Consider the following 12,608-nt stretch of genomic DNA (forward strand, 5'->3'; position numbering starts at 1 on the left):
GCACTTTAGCTTTTGGGTTGCACTCACTGAATAAAAGACTAAACTAGTAATTTGTAGCTAGCGGATGAGGTTTTGATTTTGAATTAGCTTGACTGTCACCATTTGAAGCATGTCCTCTCTTTGGTATCCAATTCCAGTGCTGAAGTACCAATTTCATATGATTGGGCATTTTGTTGTTGTTTCATTTTTGCAGGATCAACTTTTCACCTATAAATGGTGCTTTATGTAACCACCATTCTACTATTTAACCAATATATTCAGTTTAGTATCTGCTGTCTTTAAAAGGAAAGTGACAGCATTCATTAATATAGTTTACAGAGTTAAAGCAATGCAATTTAAGCTGCAAGATGATTATGAGGTTACTGCATACCAGACAATGTCAAAATCCAGATGTATGCAGGGAACAAACAAAATGGAACAATGTCTACATCAGATAAATTAGAATGTAAATGACAGCATTTAGATTTAAACTTTTGGGCACGGTTCCTTCAATCTCAGTGTTATTAGTTAAGCCCTAAAACTTCCATTGGCTTAGATAACCAGTCTGTAGGGAAAATGAAGCTGTTCCATAAGATTATAGTTTTTATTTTTTTTATCAGTTCAAGTGAGCCAAAGCCAAAGATCTTTACAATGAATGCTCTGAAATATGAATGTGGGCAAATAACCCACCCGAGTTTTCTCTAAATCTGGGGCCCACATCTCTATCCATTTACAACTATGGTATTTAACAGGCAATGCTTGTACCTTGCATTCTAATTGGTAAAATGTCAATGCGATTGCTCTGTAAACTAGTTAAACTTTCCAGTTGGGAGGATCAGTTTACATGTGACAAGGAAAATCCATGACCACAAGTTCCAGTGACTTTCACATTAACTAAAAGCATTATTATAATTAATGACACACCCTTCACCAGCACACCCAAGGACAGGTTACAGCTATTTAAAATTCAGTATTAAAAACAGTTAAAACAAATTACATTCACAGGAATAGGGTGGCTCTTGAAAACAGATATTTCAAATGTCAAGGCCAAAGTAAAGAGATGAATCTTCATCATTTGAAAGCTGCATAGTGAAGGTGCCAAACACACCTCAATGGGGAGGGAATTGGGGATCCCAGTGCAGCACCGGTGGGTGGGAGATTATCTCAGTCTCCCTGTACTGTTTTGCCAATGGAAAAGCAGCTTTTATCAGAGGAGAGCAAAAACACAGATTCCCATCACTGTGGCAGCCACGATAAACTTGATCCATCTGAGGCTACTTTCAAACAAATAAAATATGCTGAAGATAATTGGTGTCTGCATTACACGTAATTTGGTCCAACCACAAACTATTGTTACAGCTGTTCGGAAAATCGATGGCAGAATGATGCAATCAAATCACAAACACTTAGAACCATAGAATTGGAAGAGACCATAAGGGCCATCCAGTCCAACCCACTGCCAAGCAGGAAAGACCTTCAAAGCATTCCTGATAGATGGCTGTCAAGCCTCCGCTTACAGACCTCCAAAGAAGGAGACTCCACCACACTCCTTGGCAGCAAATTCCACTGTCGAACAGCTCTTACTGTCAGCAAGTTCTTCCTAATGTTTAGGTGGAATCTTCTTTCTTGTAGCTTGAATCCATTGCTCCGTGTCCGCTTCTCTGGAGCAGCAGAAAACAACCGTTCACCCTCTTCTATATGACATCCTTTTATATATTTGTACATGGCTAATTGTTTGCCATCCTCTAGACACGTTCCAGCTTGTCAGTATCCTTATTTTCTTCCATCTTGTTTTGAGCCTACCTTACTCACTGTGTCCCTGGGACGATGAAAGTAGTAACCACTAGTGGTTGAAATAAATGCATACACAGGCAACTCACAACTTACGCACACTTAACACGTGTGATTTCAACTTTACGTGGTTGAACCCTGGCTAGTTGAAATCTCACAAATTAAATTAAGCTCTGGGAGGCTCTTGTGAGTTACCTGTATTACTGACTTACATTTCTGCAAAGCTGCTGTAAATTGGCTGGAAGTCAATAGCATTGGTGTGAAGCAATCTACCACTAAGCACTACTACTGCTGGAAGGTGCACTAAGACACTGCTGTCCTAAATTTAAGAAATATAAGACAAAATATTATTAACCTGATACAAAATGTGTTGTATTTTAAAATCTTTTCACTCTCACAGAACTCTCACCAGCCCTCTTGATCCAAGATTAAGTTCATTTTTTATTGTATCTTATCTAAAAAGTTTTCTCAATAACTCTATAAGATCAAGCTCCATCTCCAGTGAAGCAGACCGATTTAGGTCTGATGGGAATGTTGCCTAAAAAAATGCTATTCATTCTGTTAGTGGGATGCTTGGAGAGATTCTAATCTCCCAGTGCCACAAATGCTCTTCCCTGTTGAAACAGGTTGGGCAACGTCTTCTTGACAAAGAAATCCTGGATACATGCCAAAACAGCATGGTTATATAATTCCAATTGCTAGATGAATAAGTAGTCAACTACGATGTGCAGACTCATCCTTTAGCAATCCAGTCATGTGAATCGAGGAAAATCAGAGTCAACAAAGTATTGCTTAATTTTAGTATGAGACTTGGGAACTCTGACTGCTTTATAAATGATTAGAAAAGGTAAAAAATGTAGATGGGACTGGTCTGAACTGGAATGGGAACTGAATGGATGCATAAATAAATAATAACGATGCATGCAAGCCGTCAATTGCCAAATACAAGTGGCCTCCCAAATCCAGAAAAAAATGGTTGCTGACTTTTAGTTTACCTTTTGGTCTTTATGAAAACAGCTTTACTTTTTTCAAAGACCCTGTGGTAGCTGCATGAGAACTAGAATTAACAGTCAATAAAGCTGATAATTAGCATAAATGCTTGCTTCAATACAATAGGACTCTTTCAGCTAATTACCCCCTCCATAAGTGATTACAGCAGGTGACTTACAATGCTGAAGGGATTAATTCAGCTGAGTTTATATATCACCCAGACAAAAGTGTCCGTGTCTGTCTGTGTGTGTGTGTGTGTGTGTGTGTGTGTGTGTGAGAGAGAGAGAGAGAGAGAGAGAGAGAGAGAGAGAGAGAGAGAGAGAGTCATATTCAAATACCAGACAACTGAGAAATCAAAATCAGTGCCATCCTCAGGTTCTTTTATTCTTTTTTGGGGGGAAAGTAACAAATTTTATTTCAAGGTACTACATATGATCAGCTGGATAGCTCAGTTGGTTAGAGCATGGTGCTGATAACGCCAAGGCTGCAGGTTTGATCCCTCTATGGGACAGCTGCATGTTTCCTGCATTGCAGGGGGTTGGACTAGATCCTCAGGGTCTCTGAGGAGAGAAGAACTTTGTACACCACCTTGAGATCCTTGGAGGAAAGGTAGGATATAAACGTAAGAAAAAATAATAATCTAAATTACTCCAGTTACAGGTAGGTAGCTGTGTTAGTCTGAGTCGAAGCAAAATAAAAAAAATTCCTTCAGTAGCACCTTAAAGACCAACTAAGTTTTTGTTTTGGTATGAGTTTTCGTGTGCATGCACACTTCGTCAGATACACTGAAACAGAATCCACCAAACCCTTATGTATATTCAGAGGGTGGGGGTGGGGGTGATGGGAATGGGTGATGGGCTGATGGGAGTGGTAAACCTGTAGATGGCTGTTAGCGCCTCAGCCCTTGCTCCCCCCGGACCAATTGCAGTCAACAGCAGTCGTTAACAGCCATCTACAGGTTTACCACTCCCATCAGTCCATCACCCATTCCCATTACCCCCACCCCCACCCTCTGAATATACATAAGAGTTTGGTGGATTCTGTTTCAGTGTATCTGACGAAGTGTGCAGGCACACGAAAGCTCATACCAAAATAAAAACTTAGTTGGTCTTTAAGGTGCTACTGAAGGAATTTTTTTATTTTGCTAAATGACTCCAATACTTTTAGAACATTTAATCTGTGTGTTCTCTTACTGTGGAAAATCTGAGAAGTAAAAATAACCATAGTTACTGCTGGTGTGGGAGCTCATTACTGCGTCCATGTGTGTGTGGTTTGTCCATTCATCACCTCTACTTCCAGTTGCTCCTCACCTGAGAACAACATAGCCATTTTGCTTCCGGTGGCCCCCAATACCAAATAAAATATGTCTATTTGCATGCTGAAGGCATGCCTGAACTTGGTTTGGAGACGCTATTCTTTAAAATGTGTGGGGATTACCTTGGATATTGTAATTTCTCTTAAATACACTGGACTTCAGGTAGAGGAAAACAGAGGTCTTGTCTCTTTCATAATTTCAGTACTACAGTGGTACCTCTGGTTAAGAACTTAATTTGTTCCGGAGGTCTGTTCTTAACCTTAAACTGTTCTTAACCTGAGGTACCACTTTAGCTAATGGGGCCTCCTGCTGCTGCCACACCGCTGCTGCGCTATTTCTGTTCTCATCCTGAAGTAAAGTTCTTAACCTGAGGTACTATTTCCAGGTTAGCGGAGTCTGTAACCTGAAGCGTTTGTAACCTGAAGTACCACTGTACATCGTTGCTGTGTTTTTTTTGAGTGCCTCAGAGAATGTGTGATTGTGGTGCTAATAGTGACAGGACCCTTCAAGGTATTCCTAAAAAAGAAATTGGATATTGTCACCCACCCTCACCAACTCAAATAGCAAATCAGTCCTGCTGAATATTACTCTTGTGCAATAACTCTCTCTCTCTCTCTCTCTATATATATATATAATATTTAAATCCAAATAGAAATTTATATTCCGCCCCCATCCAAAGGACATGCCTATTTTTTGAACATTGTGAAACATTATAACTAAGGGCTAATAGCATTTATTTTTTAATACTTCTGGTGGTTGTTGTTTTTTTAAGTAAAAAAATACCTGCACACATTCCCAGGACTGAAAAGGGAGTGTATACTGGGAGAGCAATTGAAGGGAGGGGAAAGAAAGCACAGCCTGGTTACATTCCATTGAGCTTCACCACTGGAGTGGATGGCAAACAGCAGAATAATAACTTAATATCCATGACTGAAGAAATAGAATATGTGGAAGGCTTACATGCCAGTTGCACACGCAGAAAATTCAGATCTGAACGACCCATTTGTGATACACAACCTCCATCTGGAAGTGGCCCTTATTTGTGTATTTTATTCTGCCCACAATGGATTTGTAGAAATTGGCTTTCTAACTTACATGGTATGTTTGGGGTTTCTTAATTTGCAGAAAATTAAGGAAAGCATATCTATCACACTTTCTGTGCAATATTCTTTTAAAATTCTCCACAGCTCAGAAAGTAGCTGTTCTATCAGCGTTGATCATGTTCCCTTAGGCAAATGTTTAAAAATATGTGTCCAAGGAACAGGCCTTTCAAAATAAATAAAACCTTTGATTTAAAATGAATTTTTTTAAATAGTCAAAAAAAAATACCCATATAGCAATCCTTTTTAATTCATTATGAGAATGTCAATTTCTTTAATTTAGCCATGAGAAATGAACAGAAAATATTTAGGATAAGCTTAATGAGTGGAGCAGAAGCTAGTAGTAACTTTTAAACTGCCTCTGATATCATGTGGGGAAATAGTTGATCGGCTACCTTATATACTATAGACTTCCCTCTGCTCACTTTGGATTCAACAGTTTTTACCCACTTGAGAGTAAGAGCCTGTGGAAAACACCTCCAAAATCCACTTTACAACACGGCAGAAAGCTTTGCTATAACCATATGTTTTCTCTGTAAATGTATGTGGTGACCTTGGAGCCATCCAAATCCCAGGACACATCTCAGTTGCTCACTCACACTTTTCTGGCAAATCAGGAGTAAAAATCAAAAGGCTCTTTGAGGATTACTGAAAAGGAATTCCACATGTGCGAGTGTGTCTATGCACATACAGGCCATTCCTTCAGAGGAGCAATCTCACCCAAATCAAATGAATACTATCGGAACATGCTTTTAAAAGATTAGAACCCCAAAGATGAAACTGGAAAGGCTTTTGAGTTTTTATTGGGTACAAGGCAATTTATGTGGTCCACCCAACTGCGTTTTTTAAAAGTCACATTTGGACACATTTTAACCTCACAGAATAGAAGTCATTTGGTATAAGCTGTAGATCTTTGCAACACTGCTGCTCTCTCTCTCTCTCTCTCTCTCTCTCTCTCTCTCTCTCTCTCTCTCTCTCTCTGTGTGTCTGTCTGTCTGTCTGTCTGTCTGTCTGTCTGTCTGTCTGTCTGTACACACAAAAATGCCCTCAGTGTCATTCTCCAGTGGAAAGTGATTGATACTCTGCAAAATAGATGCTTACTTTTTATTATGCTGTCCGTTTTGGAAAGACAATAAGCCATTATTTTTGAAGACTGTCTTATGTCCTAGCTTTGATACAGACTACATTCTCTTATGCAAAGGTACAGGCAAAGGTCTCCTTAACACCCTCTTCCAACAGTGATTCAGAGCACTCCCTTCTTATACATCTCAGCTGCTCACTTCCAAAGGGGGATCTATAACCCCATCCCCCAGTGTGAACATCAACAGAGGTTTTGACAGAGCCTTCCTCTTAATATGCACCCCAGCCACTCACTCTAAGACACAGACAAAGGACCTTTTTTTAACCCCAATCCCCTTAGTATGGCCAGCAACAGTGATCTTCTCAGAATGTTCTGTTATTCATTCAGCTGATTCTATTGTAGAAGCCAAAATGCAGGTAAAATGAGAGTGAGAGTGAGTATAAAGGAAGAACGATCACATCTTTTGTTGATGTTCACATGGTAGAAGGAGGGTGGAGAGGAACTTTTTGCCCAGTTCTCTACTCATCCAGAGTAGGTGGAGGGACTGTTTCTTTGCCCATGTTCAATTCAGAATATAGCGCCTTAAACTTTATTAAATATTATAGCTGTAAAGGTTGGTGTGTCACTAGAATTAAAAAAAACTATATATTTTTTACAAATACCAAATGCATTTTGACGGTAAATTGATCTTATTCAGTCACAATTACACACACACACACACACACTGGGGGGACAACCCATCCTCTCAACCTACTCTGCTTTGTATAATCTGCTATATATCTTGGAAAGTTGTTTAGTTGTCCATTTGCTATGTATTTGAACACTGCTTAGCATATCATAACAAATTTTCCATCATGATTCCTGAGATCAAGGGACAGGTCTTTGCCTATATTTGGATATAATTAGCCATCATTTCTGAGTAACATGAAGTACAAGGCTTCTATGGAAACAATAATGGTGTAAAGTAATGTCACCTGTGAAACAGACAGAACTTTACTTTTATATAGATAATATTGGAGTCTGTGAAACAGCTATACTGACTTCTAGTTTGTTTCTGGGCACAGTTTGAAGGACCTGATAACCTTTAAAGTGCAAATGGTTCAGAACCAGGATAAGTGAAAGCCCATCTTCTCATATGCAAGCATGCTCACCTATTTAGATAATCTGCATATTATGTGTCCCTTTATTTCTGGAAATACACTCCATTGGGAGGACCTTTTCTGAGGACCTTTTCTATGGCTGACCTTGGCTTGAATATTCTCTCCCAAGGGAAGAAGTTCTCACAACTTGGTCAACGGCTTTCTTCAAATATTAAAATAATCCTTGTTAAGAAAACTTTTGGTTTGTAGAATTGGTTTTTAACACTTCATAAATTACACGTTCACCATGCATTCTAAAGTTGTCTTTTTCTAACACTTTCACCATGCAGGCAATCACATAATTTGCCTTAATATACCCAGCATTCTGCAATGTTAAGATCATTTAAAAAAATGAATCTGGGCTTCATCCAGCCATTTTGGGTTCTGTTCTTTAAAGCACTGTACAGTGGATTCTTCCTCACCACTGTGAAAATGGTTGAGAACATTGGCTGCTAATGGCAATTCCACAGTGAAAGGAACACTGGCTAATATTCTCCTTAAACATCTAATGCAGGAAGAAAGTTGAATGTTTTTATAAAAGCAGCACGTTTCTGCATCTGAAGTAAAATAAACCAGAACTTTGTTTATCAAAGTAATTATTCTCAGGGGAGGCAATGGGAAAGATGGAGGCAATTATGAATGACCTTGATTTGTATAGTCACTGAGAACTTCTGAATCAGTGGCTGACACAATCATAGCTTCATTTTAAATACAGCTTTTTTGTTTTAACGTTCCAGCCATGACTACATGCTCATGAGGTTTTGAACTGGTGGGGTTGTGGTGGATAGTTCGACGTAGATGTTGACCCAGTGTGCAGCAGCTGTGAAAATGGCAAATTCCATGCTATGCTTCACTAGGGAATGAACTGATTGTAAAACTGTCAATATCATAATACCATTATGCAAAGAGGAGCGGGTAGTACTGTGGTCTAAACCACTGAGCCTGTTGGGCTTGCTGATCGGAAGGTTGGCGGTTTGTATCCACACAACGGCGTAAGCTCCCGTTGCTCTGTCCCGGCTTCTGCCAGCCTAGCAGTTTGAAAGCACACCAGTGCAAGTAGATAAATATGTACTGCTGTGGTGGGAAGGTAAACGGCATTTCTGTGTGCTCTGGCACACATCACGGTGTCCTGTTGCGCCAGAAGTGGTTTAGTCATGCTGGCCACATGACCTAGAAAGCTGTCTGTGGACAAATGCCGGCTAAAAAAAAAAGCTAAATACTTTTGGGTGAGGCCTAGATCACAATTCATTTCCCTACTTTGCTACTTTTTTGTGTACATGGTTTGTTTTTATTTGTTTTTCATTTGTATTACTTACGTTGTTGTAACTCACCCTGGAATTTTAGGATGAAGGGTTAATAATAATAATGGCCTGATTAAACATTAAATGCATGTAACATTACCGTGATGTCACTTTTTAAACAGGAGAACTTTTTAAACCAGAGAAGCAGTTGGGATTGGTGAAGCAGCAGGAAGGCTTAACCCTCTCTGCTTCCATTTTCTTGCACTAAATCACCTCTCCAAAAATAGCTTCTCACTAAAATATGTATCAGAGCAATGTAACATCCAGTAGTGTGGAAAATTTTATACAGAGGAAATCAGTTAGATATCCTATTCTGCCACCAGCAGTTTGAATCTGTACAATTCCAGTAGGGCTGTATCACATAATCATTCTAAATATTCAAAACTAGCATGAGAACTAGCACAATATTATCTTACTTTGGGTTGAAACACTACTGAACATGAAGTAGAAGGATATATGTTTTCGAAGTGACAGAGGCATTTCAGTACAGTATGTGGATTGATTTACAGTACTTGTGCAAACTGAAAAATTGTTCTTAATAATGCTGGCATCAGGGTTCTCAAGTTTGATAAGCACCATAGCTGTCAACTTCCGGATTGGAAAATAAGGGATCATCAGCAGCGTGGCACCAGAAGTCACTTCTGCACATGTCCAGACATGCACAGAAGGGACTTCTGGTGCTGGCTCTGCCCAATTTCCGGCGCCCAGACATGGACAGAAGCTACTTCCGGTGCTGGGCTGCCCGTGTCCGCATGTCTGGGCACCAGAAATCAGGCAATTTCAATTCGGGATAACAGCGGGAAACATTTAAATATGGGGGTTTCCCGCGAAAAACGGGAGACTTGACAGCTATGATAAGCACATGCTGAAAAGTCCGTTTGTTTCATTCGAAAGCACGAAGTGCAAGTAGATAAATAGGTACCGCTCCGGTGGAAAGGTAAATGGCGTTTCCATGCGCTGCTCTGGTTCGCCATAAGTGGCTTAGTCATGTGGCCATATGACCTGTATGCTGGCTGCCTCGGCCAGTAAAGCGAGATGAGCGCTTCAACCCCAGAGTCGTCCATGACTGGACCTAATGGTCCCTTTACCTTTACCTTTAGCAATAAACACAGATATTAGATAGTAAATCCTGTTTAAAAACTAGGGCTTGCCAACACTTTCCATTAAACTAGAATCTCCAAACATAGCAATCCAGTCAGTCTTATAAACTGCCTTAAAGTGTGGATCAGACCACTTGCCCAATGTTGTCCATGCTGACTGGCAGCAGCTTTCCATTTTCTCAAGCAGAGTTATTTTCAAGTCTTGTTACTTGACAACTTTCTTTTTAAGTGGGAGATGACAGGGATCGAGCCTCAGACCATGAGCTTCCTAACGTGTGCTCTCTCTCACTGTGCTGCTTCTTTCTCGGCTTTGATTTAGCAGTGAGAACCGCAAAGGTAACGAAATACAGAGACACCTGCATAAAATACATTCACCAGTGGGTGACGTGCATTCCTTTAGAATACTGGCATTGCCAGGAGAAGGTTGCTCTTCCTTAGGTGCAAACTCCTCCTATTACTGTCCTAGAGTTCCACCTACAATCCAGGCCAGTGTGTTCTGAAAGCAGCTCACCCTCTTAACTTTTACTGGAATAACTCAGAGGACAAACTGCAGGAACCTTCTTCAGTAACCTCTGCTTCACCCCTTTTAAGCTGTGAGTTTGAAGTTGTTTTGTGTTGAGATATGTTTTTTTCAAAACTGTCTTTTCAGCGTTATCATTTTTAAAAAGCTTGTTTAACTTTTATGTATGCACTTGGCAATGAGTTACTATAAAGCAAATAAAACGATGTCCCAGCTGCCTGGAAGGAGTGATACGGCAGATAGCATTCACACCCTCATCTTTGTATTCCATTCCTTCAAGGATATCAGTAAGTAAACAGTACCGAGACGCTAATATGTTTAATAAAGAAACAATTTCTTGGGTCTCATGTTGTAACTGTGAGAAAGGTAACTCTTTCTTCCTATTTTTTGTTCAGGTGTTTTTCACTGATATTGTCCATTTGGTATCGGTCTGGATGACCGCCAGAGTCAGGAGTGTTCTGAAAACTTAGAACTGTCTCTATGGGTGTCTGTAACCAAGGGAGTTCAAAAGGTAGTAGTGAGTTAGGCTGGTTTCACCTGGGGGAGGGGCTGGTTTCAAGTACAGGCACCCTAAAGAATGAAGTGTTTAGTGATGTATTAAAATTAAATCTCTTTGAAGTGTTTCTACTCAAAAGATGCTATCTGCTAGGGTACTCTCCTGAGACACGGACATGAACTGGAGTTGTATCTGATGTGCTCTTGCACAGCTCCTGTTCATTTCAGTGAACTGTGTGGAGGAGCTCTTCTTGGCTGAATATACCCTTGGAGCAGTGGGCCTCTGTAGCGAAGCATGGCCTGTTTTTAATGTAGAAGCAAGTTCTTTCCTGACTCCGCCCAGGACATGTATTGGTGGGTCCAGAAGTGTAGGACCAACCTCCCCTTTAAATCATGCAGCATTGAGCAGCTGCAACCATTACTCTGAGTGCAGCGTCCTCTTTTTGCTCTGCTGCCATAATGTCTAAAGCTCAATTAAGTTTGCAAAGCTTTTAATATGTGACCTTCCCTCCTGATACAACAGCAAGACCAGGACAATTGGATAAAAAGAAAAAAGAAATTCTCCAACTGCCCCTTAAAGCTTTTTTGGGTCCACACTGACCTTCGCCTTGCTTTTTGATACAGTCTTTTTGGAAATTCTGTTGTGCATGCCCTGTTGAAATGAGCAGTAGCGGTATAACTTCAAGGGTTGGGCTAGATGGTTATTAATATTTGGCATAGAGTATAGTTGCTAAGGCAGTGATCCACTGCTGCCTCTGAGCAGATGTCCCAGACAAAAAGAAGTGTGGGCAGATCCAAAAGGCACATTTAAATCACACAACTTCCATCAAAGTATTCTGGGAATTGTAGTTTCCCCTCACAGGACTATAATTCCTAGAACCCTTAACAAACTACAGTTCACGGGATTTTTTGGAGGAAACCATGTGCTTTAAACGTGCATCGGGTGTCCTTTAAATGTATGCTGTGAATTAAGTCACCATCTCTCCTAGAAAAAAGTTTATGGGGCAATATGTGCTTTCTGTTGAATGAGAAATAGAGTAGGGCAGCCTTGTATATTTCCCCCCAGTACTGAGGAAAGTTCCTTATTGGTATGACCCCTGGCATTTAGGTCCAGTCAAAGGCAATTATGGGGTGTGCCACTCATCTCGCTTCAGGCTAAGGGAGCCTGTGTTTGTCTACAGACACCTTTGCATTACTACATCTTGGACCAATGAGCTTACACAAATGCCCCCAATATAAGAACAATGTGATGAATGTGAGGCTTTATGTACACAGCACATGTTGTGGCTGTATGATCCTAGCTGTGGTGAAAGAAACCCTAGGGTCTGCAGTCGTAAAGCGCAGTCTGTTATAGAAGTAGGAAGAATGGCAAGGGCAGGAGAAGTAACAATGCCTCATCTAGAATGTTCCAACCCACTGAAAAGATGGTTTGACTATATATGTACTTTAACAACCTACTTGCTTACCTAAACTTTTAATATTTAAAAGTTGTTTGTGTAGGGTTGACATCTTGCGGCAGCTCATTACAACTGTTTTTAAAATTTATTATTTTAGTGATTATTTTTATAATTATGATGAATACCCATCTTGTATTTGTAAGTGGGAAGGTGGCTTGGAACAGGATTTTTTTTAAAAAGAAACTTCCTTCTACTGAGTCAGAGAAACATCTTATGTAGCCAAGTCCCATTTCTCAGAAGAGTCTCAAGCAGAGGACTTTCCCAGCCAGGTGTCTTGACATAGGAACACAGGAAGGATTTCACTGATCGAACTACTTCTTCCTTGCTATGTGTATGATTT

General features: G+C 40.2%; 1 protein-coding gene across 16 annotated transcripts in view; it reads left to right on the forward strand.

Moving 5' to 3' along the window:
* The window catches only part of MECOM (MDS1 and EVI1 complex locus), a 490,680-nt gene that overhangs the window by 261,280 nt on the left and 216,792 nt on the right, over nt 1-12,608 (forward strand). Inside the window, exon 1 of one of the 16 annotated variants that reach the window (XM_060274389.1) lies at nt 6,165-10,389. The exons of the other annotated variants lie outside the window; for them this stretch is intronic. The gene's annotated coding sequence lies outside the window, so the exon portion shown is untranslated. Of the gene's footprint in view, nt 1-6,164; nt 10,390-12,608 lie in introns of those variants that run through there. 16 annotated transcript variants of the gene reach the window in all.

The sequence above is a fragment of the Zootoca vivipara genome, chromosome 5 (assembly GCF_963506605.1).
Source record: "Zootoca vivipara chromosome 5, rZooViv1.1, whole genome shotgun sequence".
Taxonomy (NCBI): Eukaryota; Metazoa; Chordata; class Lepidosauria; order Squamata; family Lacertidae; genus Zootoca; species Zootoca vivipara.